Genomic DNA, 14,763 nt, shown 5'->3' with positions numbered 1-14,763 from the left:
TACTGGTGCATATTGTCTATTGCATTGCATATCACTTGCATTTCATAGCATTCACACTTGATTGTATTGTCTTATTGAAATCCTTATATGAATATTTGTAAAGGAATAAGCTTTATGAATTGATTGAATTTTGGATTTTCCTATCTTAAATATTTAGATGATTATAAATTGTAAAGCTTAATGCTAACAAAGTATGGAAGTGAGTATCGGACGGACCAACCCTCGTCATCACTTCAGTTTAGGGTCAGCCAACAATAATGTTGAGTATATGTGCTTCCCCGTACTCACTCTACACTTGCTGCACCTTTTATGTGCAGGTTCTGACCTGAGTTCGAGTAGAGGACGAGATCCACCAGATTGTTGAGGCATGCTTTGGAGTTTAGGGTGAGTTGTTGGTTGTTCCATAGCACTGGACTCCATTTCTATCTTTTTATCCTGCCTTTATCTTCCAGACAATATTTGTAGTATTTCAAGCTTGTATTCCGGATTTAGTAGCTCTTGTACTAATGACTTCTAGGTTTTGGAGAGATATATGACTTAGAGCCCGTTTGGATGGGCTTATGGTTTTTGACTTATAAGCTAAAAGCCACAAGTTAGGAATTCTAACTTATTGCTTTGGGCTTATTTTTGTTATTTTGGCTTAGAAACATATGCTTATAATCACTTTTTTATTTTATCCATACACTTCAAAAGTTCATAAAAGCTATTTTGACTTGAAAGCACCTAAAATAAGCCAACCCAAATAGGCTCTTAGACTTATTTTTTGTTATGAGTCATGAGACTTATTATGGTTTGTTTTCTACTAAATTCTGCATTTAATATATGTTGTAAGACTTACCTATTATTTAGGACTTTATAAGAGCTCTAGGTTTAATGGTCTCATAAGTACAAGAGCAATGTCTAGTAGAGTCTAGCGTATCGGTACGATGGCGTCCCTACCTATCTTCGAGAGACTACAGGGCATTTAGGAAATTTCACTTCTTTCAATCTTATCGTGCATTCTTGACTTTATTGAATTCTAAGTTTCTTATTTTACTGTTTCTCACAGATAGTGAGGAATAGAGCGACCGCAGTTGAAGAGTAAGACCCTGCACTGGGGCTCACTTCTAGGCCTATTGTACAGGGCGGCGGTAGAGTTCGAGTTGCAGCACCCGCCCGAGGCTGGATGTGCTTGGGCGGTATCTCTTGAGTAGGATGTGATTGAGGAGGATAAGTCAGTTCAGGTTGAGAAGGTTGGACCAGGACAGGCACCTCCAGGTTTCATTGCTACACCTGTACTTTAGGATACCTGCATTCGCATATTGGGTTTTCTCGAGAGTATGGAACATGCGAGTATTCTACCGGCTACTTCTGATGGTTCTCAGATAGAGTTGGAGGACAGACTCTCGATGATATGGCTACTCTCGAATTTCAGACACTAGGGGCTAGGCCAGCACCTGTTATAGCTCCCCGTTTCTTGGGTGTGTCGTGCCTTGCTTTGCTTCACCCCCAGCTACTCAGCCCACGATGACTATGGAGGAACAGAAGATCTTTGACCAATTCAGGAAGATGGATCCTTCTAAATATATGGAGACCCATAGGATTATGCTTATGAGTTATTGATCAGATGTCATGAGAGGTTGCACAACGTCAAGTTAGTGGAGTCTCGTGGAGTGGACTACTCCACTTTTTAGATGATTGGAGACGCTAAGAAGTGGTGGATGTCGTTTGTTAAGACCAGGCCAGCAGGGTCCCTGTTACACCTCGAAAATTTTCCCGTTAGCGTACAGTGAATAGGCTAACAAAGGACATAGTATGTGCGATGTTTTGATGAGTAATGACGTCTCTTAGATTGGTATCGAAGTGTTGAACAATTGTTAAGAAGGTTCCATAAGGATCGGAGAGTTAATGAAGTGACAAAAATAATATTCAGTTAACTGGTGGATTATACAGTCGATTATACGGACCGTATAATGGTTTTACGGCCGTATAATGAACCGTAGAAGTGTCACAGAACGAAGTTGAGAAAAGGTGGGTTTTACGGTAGATTATACGGACCGTATAAAATTATACGGCCCGTAAAATGAACCGTCAAGTTGACACAGAAAAGGGAAGTCACTGGAGCAGTTTTACGGTCGATTATACGAACTGTAAAAATTTATACGGTCCGTATAATGGACCGTATAATGATATCGGGACAGATTTCAACTTTTAAATAAGGACCTAAGCTCATTTTAATTTATTTCACTCTCTCTCTCCACGACCCAACATCTCTCTAGAACCTTCCCAACTCTTCCAATACAAGAATCCAAGTGAAGAATTAAGATCAACTTCACCAATCCACCAAACCAAGTGTAAGGAACACATCAAGGATCATTTAAGTCAAGAAATTTCCATAAAAGGTGAAACTAGGGTTTTGTGCAAGTGAAGCATTTCAACTCAAGACTTGTTCAACTATCATCCAAGGTAAGTTTCATGACTTTATCATGTTGTTTAAGGTATTAGAAGACTAAGAAGCTTGAATTGTAGAAAGACATGGGAAATGGGTCTTGAATGGGTGAATAGTGTCACCATTGAATGATAGTGGAATTGAATCATGAATGTTGATGTGTTGTGATTATGAATACATTATAAATGATGTTTATATCATGAAACAAGTATTAAATGTGCGAAAACACAAAAATGAGTTATAAGGATAAATGTGGGAAAATTGGAGGGAATTGGTGGAATGTGATAAACGTGTATAAATAATGGTTGTTGATTGTAATATTGTGAACGTTGGGGAGTTTATATAGACTATGGGAAAGGTAGTATAAATAAAGGAAATGCCGCTCAATTTTCTCTAGAAATAGTGACGCATTCCCTTAAGTCGATTAGCTACGTTAATAAGGATTCCTTCGTGAAGGTAGCGACGTGATGCTAAAGGGGAGCCAGTGGACGATAGCTTAGCTAAATGACAGAGGTATGTGAGGCTAGTCCTTTCCTTCTAATGGCATAAATCCCATAGCATGAATTCCTTTCCTCTTCATGAGTTCCTGTATTCCGGAAAGCTAAAAGTCTATATCCATAAGTGCCCATATAACATAAAGAGATATGGTATGATGATGCCATGTTGATAATGATGTTATTTATTGCTCACACTCACCTTATGTAGTATTTATTTCAAGGTGAGGCAGAATGTTAATAATTGGTCCATAATGAAATCGGGGGATCACGACCTTATGTCACCCCGATAGAGTATAGTTGATCATGAGTCTTATGCATGTATGATGACAAGTATATTTGGATAAGCATATTATTATAAGTATTTTATGATGAGCATGTCATGATTTCATCACACCGGGCCTAGTTGGCCGGGCAGTCACCGCCAAGGCGGGCAGCTATACAGATACACCATGACCCTTTTGGCATGGGCAGACACCACTAGTGGGCGGCATGAGATGGTACCCCGGACGCGGGAGTTCTGGACGCGGGCTAATGTTATTGATTATCACACCGTTCCGACATAGACGGGAAGCTTATATATTATGCATATATGACATGATAATGAGTATGAGTAAGACAGTATGCATTACTTCTCTTATGATTGTTATTCAGATCTGGATGCTTCATATTGCTGTTCCCATTATGCTATTACTGTCCTTCTTCATTGTTTATGCCTCTCATACTCAGTACAATATTCGTACTGACGTCCGTTTTCTTTGGACGTTGTGTTCATGCCCACAGGTAGACAGGGAGGTGAGCTTGGTCCAGATCCTTAGTAGCTGTCAGCCGATTGAGAGCACTCCATTGTTCGGAGGTGCTTATGATTATTCTTTTGATGTATATATATATATATATATATATATATATGCATATTTTGGGCACGATGGAGTCTTGTTCCGTCTATGTATACAATATGTCAGTAGAGGCTCGTAGATACGCAGTGTGGGTTAGATGGTCTCACAATATGTTATCATATGTATATAAAGCACTTATGTTTCTATATAAAATACGTTTTTCCTGTAATTGCATGTACAAAGTTGATAAAAAGGGGCATTAAATGAGTAAGATGAGTAGTAAACCAAGCGGTGTTCGGTGGCTAGCTCGGGATACCCGTCGTGGCCCCTTGCTGGGTCGTGACAGAAGTTGTATCAGAGTAGTTCATCCTAGGAAGTGTCTACGAGTCGTGTCTAGTAGAGTCTTGTTTATGGTGTATTGCGCGCCACATCAATAAATAAGAGGCTACAGGGCATTTAGGAAAATGACCATCCTTCCTCTTAGGAAATCATGCGGTAGAGCCATGTATAAGGTCTTATCCTTCCTAATAGTGTGTTGTGATTTCAAAAAATGCCGCCGAAGGGAAAAGCTACAGCCGCCCAGAAGGGCAAAGCTACGACGAAAAGGCGGGCAGAACGAGATCTTCCGATGAATGTAGGGGAAGGTGGATCACAAAATGAGGCCTCACCCGATGTAGAAGAGCAAGAAGGAGCCTCTGCTCCGATCCCTCCACCGGACGCTTCGGGTCAGCAAGTGACCGAGGCCATACACTTATTGACACAATTGGTTGCCGCCCAGGCACAATGACAGAATGCGGGCCCAAGCGATCGTTCAGGTAGTATGAGAGCCCGTGATTTTATGACCTTAAATCCTCCGGAATTCTTTGGGTCAAAGCCGGATGAAGATCCGCAAAATTTTATTGATGAAATGTTGAGGACCTTAAAGATTATTCATGCCTCCGAGACCGAATCCGTGGAGTTGGCCTCTTATAGACTCCGCGATGTGGCGGTATTATGGTACAACAATTGGATGGCGTCAAGAGGAGAGAATGTGCCTCCTCCGGTATGGCAAGAATTCGTGGATGCCTTTATTCGTCACTACTTGCCACCCGAGGTCCGCCGAGCTAGAGCGGACAGGTTCTTTAATCTAAAGCAAGGAAGCATGAGTGCCCGAGAGTATGGTATGAAATTAAATTCTTTGGCTAGATATGCTCCAACTATGGTAGCCGATATGGGAGACCGGGTCCACAGGTTTGTGAGTGGTTTGGGGCCACACTTATTTAGAGATTGTTTGACGGCCTCTTTGCAAGACGGGATGGATATTTCCCGAATACAGGCTCATGCTCAGAATCTTGAGGAACGACAACAGCCGCAAAGAAGTGATCGTGATAATGATCGGAGACAAGGTAAGAGGGCTAGATCTATAGGAGCGAGCAGTGAATATAGAAGGGGAACGAGACAGATGCATTCTAGGCACTCAGGTCAGTCAGCGACCAGTGCGCCTCCTAGATTCTCAGAGAGGAGGTTTGATCGTTCTTTTCAGTCAGGACAGGGCCAGAGTTCGAGGGCCTTAGATTCTCAGTTTAGGGGAGATTTTAGTCAACAGAGACCTCTAGTACCGCAGTGTAGCCAGTGCGGTAGGTTGCATTCCAGACAGTGTCGTCAGGGTTCAGATGCCTGTTATGCCTGCGGGCAGGTTGGCCATATGATGAGAGACTATCCGTCAGCGAGAGATAGAGTTGGGACTCAGCCCACAGGTTCAGCAGCAGGTTCTTCTTCGGTACGTCCGACAGCACAGATTTCCCAGACTTCGGCCGGTAGAGGGGGAGCATCTACTTCAGGTGCTGTTCAGCCCCGCGTATATGCTTTGGCTGGGCAACAGGATCTTGAGTCCTCCCCATATGTGGTTACAGGTACATTGACTATATTTTCCCGTGATGCATATGCCCTGATCGATCCGGGTTCTACTTTCTCATATATTACTCCGTATGTTGCTGATTGTATTAGGGTGAGACCCGAGCCAATTAAACCTTTCGAGGTATTTACTCCGGTTGGTGATCCCGTAATAGCAAGATAAGTATATAAGAATTGTGTAGTTATTATATGTGATCGCCAGACAAAAGCTGATTTGATTGAACTGGAAATGATTGATTTTGACGTAATTATGGGTATGAATTAGTTGGCCTCATGCTATGCCAATGTCGATTGCCGAACAAAAGTGGTTCGATTCCAATTTCCGGGAGAGCCTGTGCAGGAGTGGAAGGGTAATACAGCTTCTTCGAAAGGTAGGTTTATTTCCTACCTCAAGGCAAGAAAGATGATAGCTAAAGGCTATATTTATCACTTAGTTCGGGTTCATGACACCGAGGCAAGGCCACCAACTTTTCAATCAGTTCTGGTAGTGAATGAATTCCCCAAAGTGTTTCCAGAAGAACTTCCAGGTCTTCCTCCAGAAAGAGAGATTGATTTTGCCATCGATGTGTTACCGGACACCAAGCCTATTTCTATTCCTCCTTATCGAATGACTCCGGCAGAATTGAAAGAGCTGAAGGCACAGTTGAAAGACTTGCTCGAGATGGGTTTCATTAGGCCCAGTTCAGCACCGTGGGGAGCACCGGTCTTGTTCGTGAGAAAGAAAGACGGGTCGCTACGAATGTGTATTGACTATAGGCAGTTGAACAAAGTGACGGTGAAGAACAGATATCCTCTTCCAAGGATTGATGACTTATTCGATCAAACTGCAGGGTGCCAAATGGTTTTCCAAAATAGACCTAAGGTCGGGTTATCATCAAGTGAGAGTTAGAGAAGCAGATATTCCCAAAACAGCCTTCAGAACAAGATATGGACACTATGAATTCCGAGTAATGTCGTTTGGGTTGACTAATGCCCCGGCGGTGTTCATGAATTTAATGAATAACGTGTTTAGGCCATTTTTGGATCTCTTCGTGATAGTGTTTATTGATGATGTTTTGGTGTATTCTCGCACAGAACCAGAACACGTAGATCATCTAAGGATCGTTCTTGGCGTTCTTCGAGCTCGAGAATTATATGCGAAATTTTCAAATTGCGAGTTTTGGCTAAACTCTGTAACATTTCTGGGCCATGTTATTTCAGATGATGGCATTCGAGTCGACACACAGAAAATTGAAGCGGTGAAGACTTGGCCAAGGCCTACAACACCCACGGAAGTTCGTAGTTTTCTTGGACTGGCAGGCTACTATAGAAGATTTGTAGAGGGTTTTTCATCTATTTCAGCTCCATTGACGAAACTAACTCAAAAGTCGGCTAAGTTCCAGTGGAGTAATGCTTGTGAGCGTAGTTTCAAAGAGTTGAAAGACAGACTGACCTCAGCTCCAGTTTTAACACTTCCAGAAGGGTCGGATGGCTATGTGGTATATTGTGACGCTTCCGGTGTTGGATTGGGATGCGTATTGATGCAGCATGACAAAGTTATTGCATACACTTCGAGACAATTACGGAAACATGAAAGGAATTATCCAACTCATGATCTCGAATTGGTCGCGGCTATTCATGCCTTAAAAATATGGAGGCATTATTTGTATGGTGTGCACGTCGATATCTATACAGATCACAAAAGTCTTCAATACATTTCCAAGCAAAAGGAGTTGAACCTGCGGCACAGGCGGTGGTTAGAATTGTTAAAAGATTATGATGTGAATATTTTATACCACCCCGGAAAGGCAAATGTAGTAGCCGACGCGCTTAGCCGCCGATCAATGGGTAGCTTAAGCGAATTTCCCCGGAAAAGAAAAAGATGGCTCGTCAGCTCCACCAACTAGCTAATCTTGGAGTACGTGTGATGGATTCGGGTGATGCAGGGATTAGCATTGCTGATCCCACAGTTTCCTCTCTGAACACAGAAGTGAAAGAACGACAATATGAAGACCCTCAGCTGCGTCATTACAAAGACACGTCTCATGAAAAAGAGAAGTCCTTATTTGAAGTTTCTTTGGATGGGGTTCTTAGGTACCGAAGCAGATTATGTGTGCCGAATGTGGCAGAATTGCGTCGTCGAATATTAGAGGAAGCCCATTATTCCCGGTATTCTATTCATCCAAGTGCAACCAAGATGTATCATGATCTCAAGCTAATATATTGGTGGGATAGAATGAAGCGAGACATAGCAGAATTTGTAGCACAGTGCCCGAATTGCCAACAAGTGAAGGCCGAGCATCAAAAGCCAGGGGGCTTGTTACAAGCAATGGAAATTCCTACGTGGAAATGGGAAATAATTAACATGGATTTTATCGTGGGGTTACCCCGTTCACGAGGGAAGTATGATTCTATATGGGTGATCATGGACAGACTCACGAAAGTCGCCCATTTCCTCCCAGTTAGGACCACATATTCAGCGGAAGATTATGCCAGCTTGTATTTAAAGGAAATTGTGCGACTTCATGGAATTCCTTTGGCCATTATTACAGACAGGGGAGCACAGTTTACAGTCAAGTTTTGGAAGTCTTTTCAAGAAGGTCTAGGTACTCAGGTCAAGCTCAGCACGGCGTTTCATCCACAGACCAATGGACAGGACGAGCGTACTATACAGACCCTGGAAGATATGCTACGAGCATGTGTGCTGGATTTTGGTGGTAGTTGGGATGAGCATTTGCCCCTTATTGAATTTGCGTATAATAATAGCTATCATTCCAGCATTCAAATGGCTCCATACGAGGCTTTATATGGAAGGAAGTGTAGATCTCCAATTGGATGGTTCGAAACAGGGGAAGCACAATTGATAGGCCCCGAACTGATTCAACAAGCGGTGGAAAAAGTTAAGGTGATCCGAGATCGATTGCTAACAGCCCAAAGCCGCCAAAAGTCTTATGCAGACACTCGCCGACGAGACCTGGAATTTCAAGTGGGCAATTGGATGTTTCTGAAAATATCACCGATGAAAGGGGTGATGAGATTTGGAAAGAAATGGAAGCTAAGCCCTAGATATATCGGACCTTATGAAATCGTTAGTAAGGCGGGTCAGGTAGCCTATGAATTGAGTTTGCCTTCGGAGCTTGAATCAGTCCATCCAGTATTCCATGTTTCGATGCTCCGCAAGTGTATCGGAGATCCCACAAAGAGTGTCCCGATGGAGGATGTGCAAGTGACAGAGAAGCTAGCATACGAAGAAGTGCCTATTGCTATTTTAGATAGACAAGTGCGAAGGCTTCGGAATAAAGAGGTAGCATCATTCAAAGTCCTATGGCGGGACAACAATCGAGAAGAAATGACTTGGGAAGCGGAAGAGAAAATGAGATCCAAGTACCCCCATTTGTTCCAACCCCCGGAAGAGATTCAAGATGAAACATCGACGATATAAGGTATGTATGCTTTATTTTTATGCTTTTGGTCGTGTGTGGCCATAGATGTGTTGATATTGTGATGTAGCCCTGTGAGGCGATAATATTATGGGTTGTTGTGACAGGTTAGTAGTGCCAGATTACAGGGAAAACTCTGGCAAAATTTTTGTAGGATCACGTGTGTTTAACATTCGAGGACGAATGTTCCAAAAGGGAGGAAGAATGTTACACCTCGGAAATTTTCCTGTTAGCGTACAGTGAATAGGCTAACAAAGGACATAGCGTGTGCGATGTTTTGATGAGTAATGACGTCCCTTAGATTGGTATCGAAGTGTTGAACAATTGTTACGAAGGTTCCATAAGGATCGGAGAGTTAACGAAGTGACAAAAATAAGATTCAGTTAACTGGTGGATTATACGGTCGATTATACGGATCGTATAATGGTTTTACGGCCGTATAATGACCGTAGAAGTATCACAAAATGAAGTTGAGAAAAGGTGGGTTTTACGGTAGATTATACGGACCGTATAAAATTATACGGCCCGTAAAATGAACCGTCAAGTTGACACAGAAAAGGGAAGTCACTGGAGCAGTTTTACGATCGATTATACGGACCGTAAAAATTTATACGGTCCGTATAATGGACCGTATAATGATGTCGGGACAGATTTCAACTTTTAAATAAGGACCCAAGCTCATTTTAATTTATTTCACTCTCTCTCTCCACGACCCAACATCTCTCTAGAACCTTCCCAACTCTTCCAATACAAGAATCCAAGTGAAGAATTAAGATCAACTTCATCAATCCACCAAAACCAAGTGTAAGGAACACATCAAGGATCATTTAAGTCAAGAAATTTCCATAAAAGGTGGAACTAGGGTTTTGTGCAAGTGAAGCATTTCAACTCAAGACTTGTTCAACTATCATCCAAGGTAATTTTCATGACTTTATCATATTGTTTAAGGTATTAGAAGACTAAGAAGCTTGAATTGTAGAAAGACATGGGAAATGGGTCTTGAATGGGTGAATAGTGTCACCATTGAATGATAGTGGAATTGAATCATGAATGTTGATATGTTGTGATTATGAATACGTTATAAATGATGTTTATATCATGAAACAAGTATTAAATGTGTGAAAACACAAAAATGAGTTATAAGGATAAATGTGGGAAAATGGGAGGGAATTGGTGGAATGTGATAAACGTGTATAAATAATGGTTGTTGAGTGTAATATTGTGAACGTTGGGGAGTTGATATAGACTATGGTAAAGGTAGTATAAATAAAGTAAATGCTGCTCAATTTTCTCTAGAAATAGTGACGTATTCCCTTAAGTCTATTAGCTAACGTTAATACAGATTCCTTCGTGAAGGTAGCGACGTGACGCTAAAGGGGAGCCATTGGACGATAGCTTAGCTAAACAACAGAGGTATGTGAGGCTAGTCCTTTCCTTCTAATGGCATGAATCCCATAGCATGAATTCCTTTTCTCTTCATGAGTTCCTGTATTTCGGAAAGCTAAAAGCCTATATCCATAAGTGCCCATATAAGATAAAGAGATATGGTATGATGATGCCATGTTGATAATGATGTTATTTATTGCTCACACTCACCTTATGTAGTATTTCCTTCAAGGTGAGGCAGAATGTTAATAATTGCTCCATAATGAAATCGGGGGATCACGACCTTACGTCACCCCGATAGAGTATAGTTGATATTGAGTCTTATGCATGTATGATGACAAGTATATTTGGATAAGCATATTATTTTAAGTATTTTATGATGAGCATGTCATGATTTCATCACACCGGGCCTAGTTGGCCGGGCAGTCACCGCCAAGGCGGGCAGCTATACGGATACACCATGACCCTTTTGGCATGGGCAGACACCACTAGTGGGAGGCATGAGATGGTACCCCAGACGCGGGAGGCCTGGACGCGGGCTAATGTTATTGATTATCACACCGTTCCGACATGGACGGGCAGCTTATATATTATGCATACATGACATGATAATGAGTATGAGTAAGACAACATGCATTACTTCTCTTATGATTGTTATTCAGATCCAGATGCTTCATATTGTTGTTCCCATTATATTATTACTGTCCTTCTTCATTGTTTATGCCTCTCATACTCAGTACAATATTCGTACTGACGTCTGTTTTCTTTGGACGCTGTGTTTATGCCCATAGGTAGACAGGGAGGCGAGCTCGGTCCAGGTCCTTAGTAGCTGTCAGCCGATTGAGAGCACTCCATTGTTCGGAGGTGCTTATGATTATTCTTTTGATGTGTGTGTGTGTGTGTATATATATATATATATATATGCATATTTTGGGCACGATGGAGTCTTGTTCCGTCTATGTATACAGTATGTCAGTAGAGGCTCGTAGATACGCAGTGTGGGTTAGATGGTCTCACAATATGTTATCATATGTATATAAAGCACTTATGTTTCTATATAAAATACGTTTTTCCTGTAATTGCATGTACAAAGTTGATAAAAAGGGGCATTAAATGAGTAAGATGAGTAGTAGACCAAGCGGTGCTCGTTGGCTAGCTCCGGGTACCCGTCGCGGCCCCTAGCTGGGTCGTGACAGTCCCATCCTTTTACTTGAGCTTCATTTTCTCAAGAATTCTTGGAGAAGTTCATACCTTGTAGTGTGAAAGAGAAGAGGATGGCTCAGTTTGAGGGGCTACACTAGAGGCGCATGACTGTGACTGAGTACAAGGCACAGTTTCATGCATTGTCTCGCTATGATTTGATGATTCTTTCGGATAAGGCTAAGAGGGTGAGGAGATTCACCAATGGGTTGATTTGTCCTCTTTGTTTGATTGCAGCACAGATGACTGCCACAGGGTCTTCTTTCTAGCAGATAGTGGATGCGGTTTGAGAGGCCGAGTTTATTAGGCGTGAGGATTATGAGGAGCGGGTGGTCAACAAAATACGATTTAGCCCTTGTGTTGGTACCTCATCTGGAGGTAGGGTACACCTTGGTGGTAGTAATCACCTTCAGTCTAGCAGACCCGTTTACGCATCCATGCAAGTATCTGAAGGAGGTCAGTCTGGACGTACTTCTTATGGTTTGGGGAAATTGTCCCAGAACTCTTATAGGTCATCTAGTTGTGGTGGACTTTCAGACGCTGGTCTTTCTCAGCATTTGTGACTCCCAAAGGGTGTTATTAGTGTGTTGACCATGTGTATTTCAAGAGGGATTATCCCAAACTTACATCATCAGAATTCTCATACTCCGACACCTAGGGCAGCAGCACAGCCGGCTAGAGGTGGTTCATAGGGTAATAGAGTTCTCAGGTAGGTGGGGGTAGATTTTGACGCTATTCTTGGGATGGATTGGTTATCTCTGTATCATGCGATCTTGGACTGTAATGCCAAGACATTTACTTTAGCTATGCCGGGTATTCCACGGTTATAGTGGAAGGGTGCTCTTAGTCAGTGTCCAAAGAGAGTTATATTGTTCCTTAAGGCTCAACGGATGGTGGAGAAGAGGTATCTCTCCTATTTGCCTTGTATTTGAGATACTAGTTCAGAGACTCCCCCATTAAAGTCTAGTTCAGAGACTCCCCCATTAAAGTCGATTTTGATGGTGAGAGAGTTTCCGAAAGTGTTTGTGACAGATCTTCCAGGTGTTCCACCCGATCATGACATCGATTTATGTATTGACTTGGGGCCAAGCACTCAGCCAAGTTTTGTCCAGCCATATCTGATGGCGCCTGCCTAGTTGAATGAGTTGAGAGAACATGTTATACCCCGTATGTTCATACGTCAAATTATTCGCAAGCAAGTCGACCCAAGTTAAATGAAGAATCATTTTCGGACACGAAATAGAAATCTTTTAATCTGCAATTTTAATTAGAACATAAATTGTTTATAAATTTTATTTAGTGTAAAAATATTATTGGGGATTAGTAACTAATTAATTATGATTAGATTATTAAGTAAAGGATTAGTGATTAATTAATTAATTAATTTAATTATAATAAGTGGGGCCCACCCGAAAAATAATAATAAAAAAAAGGATAACACTTCATGAAAATAATTTTGGTGAGTCATTTAGTGGGGAGTACGTGTCACTCCATGAAGAAACACATATAAACATTTGGCTAAGGAACAATTCACATTTAGATTTCATTTTTGCAAAGCAAAACAAAGTTAAAAAAAAAAAAAAAAAAAAAAAAAAAAAAAAGATGTATAACTTCCATGGCTGCTCTCGGCCAGCCATGGTTGATGAGAAAAATAAATTTTGTTGCTTAATTGATCAAGTTCCAAGTGATATACAAGTTCAAGGAGGTGATAGCAACATTGGATATTGAATTGAGGAAGAAGAAATTGCGAAATTGGAGCAATTAAGATTAGAAATTCCTCCGAGAAAATTAAGGTAATATTTTCTTATTTTATGGTGTAATTATGTTAATATTATTGTAATGGAGTTATCAAAATTGAATTGGACGAAATTAGAATTAAGAAAATGCATGAAATCGATGTTATAGGAAATTGTGGGTTAAAATGGATTAAGAGAAGTTGTTGGCTTGTTAGAATTGTTACGGGCTGAATTGTGAAAATTTCTTATGTATATCTCTGTTGTTGGTATTTCTGTGTTAACAGGAGGATAATTGGAAATTCGGGTTAGGCAAATATATAGGGGAAATGCTGCCCGATTTTCGTTAAGCCCTTAACTAATGGAAAACCCTAAACGAGAATGTATAGGTTAAAGAACAAGTTCTATAAAGTGATGGGCTACGTATTTACGAACTAGAAAGTATAGTTACTGACGATAATGTTACCTTTATGTTAACTAGGCTAAAAGAGCGACAAAGCGAACGGTTTTGCGATTAGTCGTCAACAGGTATGTAAAGTTGTCCCTTCTTTCTTTTGGCATGTCTTAGATTTAAGTGATGAATGATATGAACTTTGGGGTAATCCTATTCATAAGTCTTGAGTGTGATTCATGATTCTTATTCACTTCTTGATGTTAGAACTCTTAAGTGATTGAGCTCCCCTCTTTAGTTTCCTATACGATGGCTAATAGTCGATATATATAAGCTCCTATTCTGTTCCGAAGGGAATACCCATAAGGTGCCAGTTGAGTTGTGTATACGCTTTTACTAATGATTTCGAGGAAATTAGTTTAATACTAAAGGAAACATAAAGTTTGATTTTCAAAACCACTCCGAAGGGGGTGCGAGATTTTACTATTTCATTTCATTTACTATTTATGTTTACATTCCATAGCATCATCTCTTTGTATGGGTATTTGTGGATTAAGTTGTGTTGACATGGTTGTGATATTAAGCCGGAAGCGGCTGCCCGAAGGGGCCATCATTATTAAGCCGGAAGCGGCTGCCCGAAGGGGCCATCATTATTAAGCTGGAAGCGGCTGCCCAAAGGGGCCATCATTATTATGCCGGAAGCGGCCGTCCGAAGGGACTATTGTGTTATTATGCCGGAAGCGGCCGTCCGAAGGGACTATTGTGTTATTATGCCGGAAGCGGCTGTCCGAAGGGACTATTGTGTTATTAGCCGGAAGCGGCTACGAGTAGGATATTCTATATTTATATTGTGTATGCTAGAATTTGTGTAAGGGACCACATGACATGGTTCAAAATGTTGTTCCAGGTTGCTCCCAGGTTGCTTTCTAAACTTGCTTATTGTTACGCTTTTCCTTGTTTTATGATTCAGTACTGCCTTACAT

The sequence above is a fragment of the Lycium barbarum genome, chromosome 1 (assembly GCF_019175385.1).
Source record: "Lycium barbarum isolate Lr01 chromosome 1, ASM1917538v2, whole genome shotgun sequence".
Lineage (NCBI taxonomy): Eukaryota > Viridiplantae > Streptophyta > Magnoliopsida > Solanales > Solanaceae > Lycium > Lycium barbarum.
Note: the sequence above shows the minus strand (reverse complement) of the source record.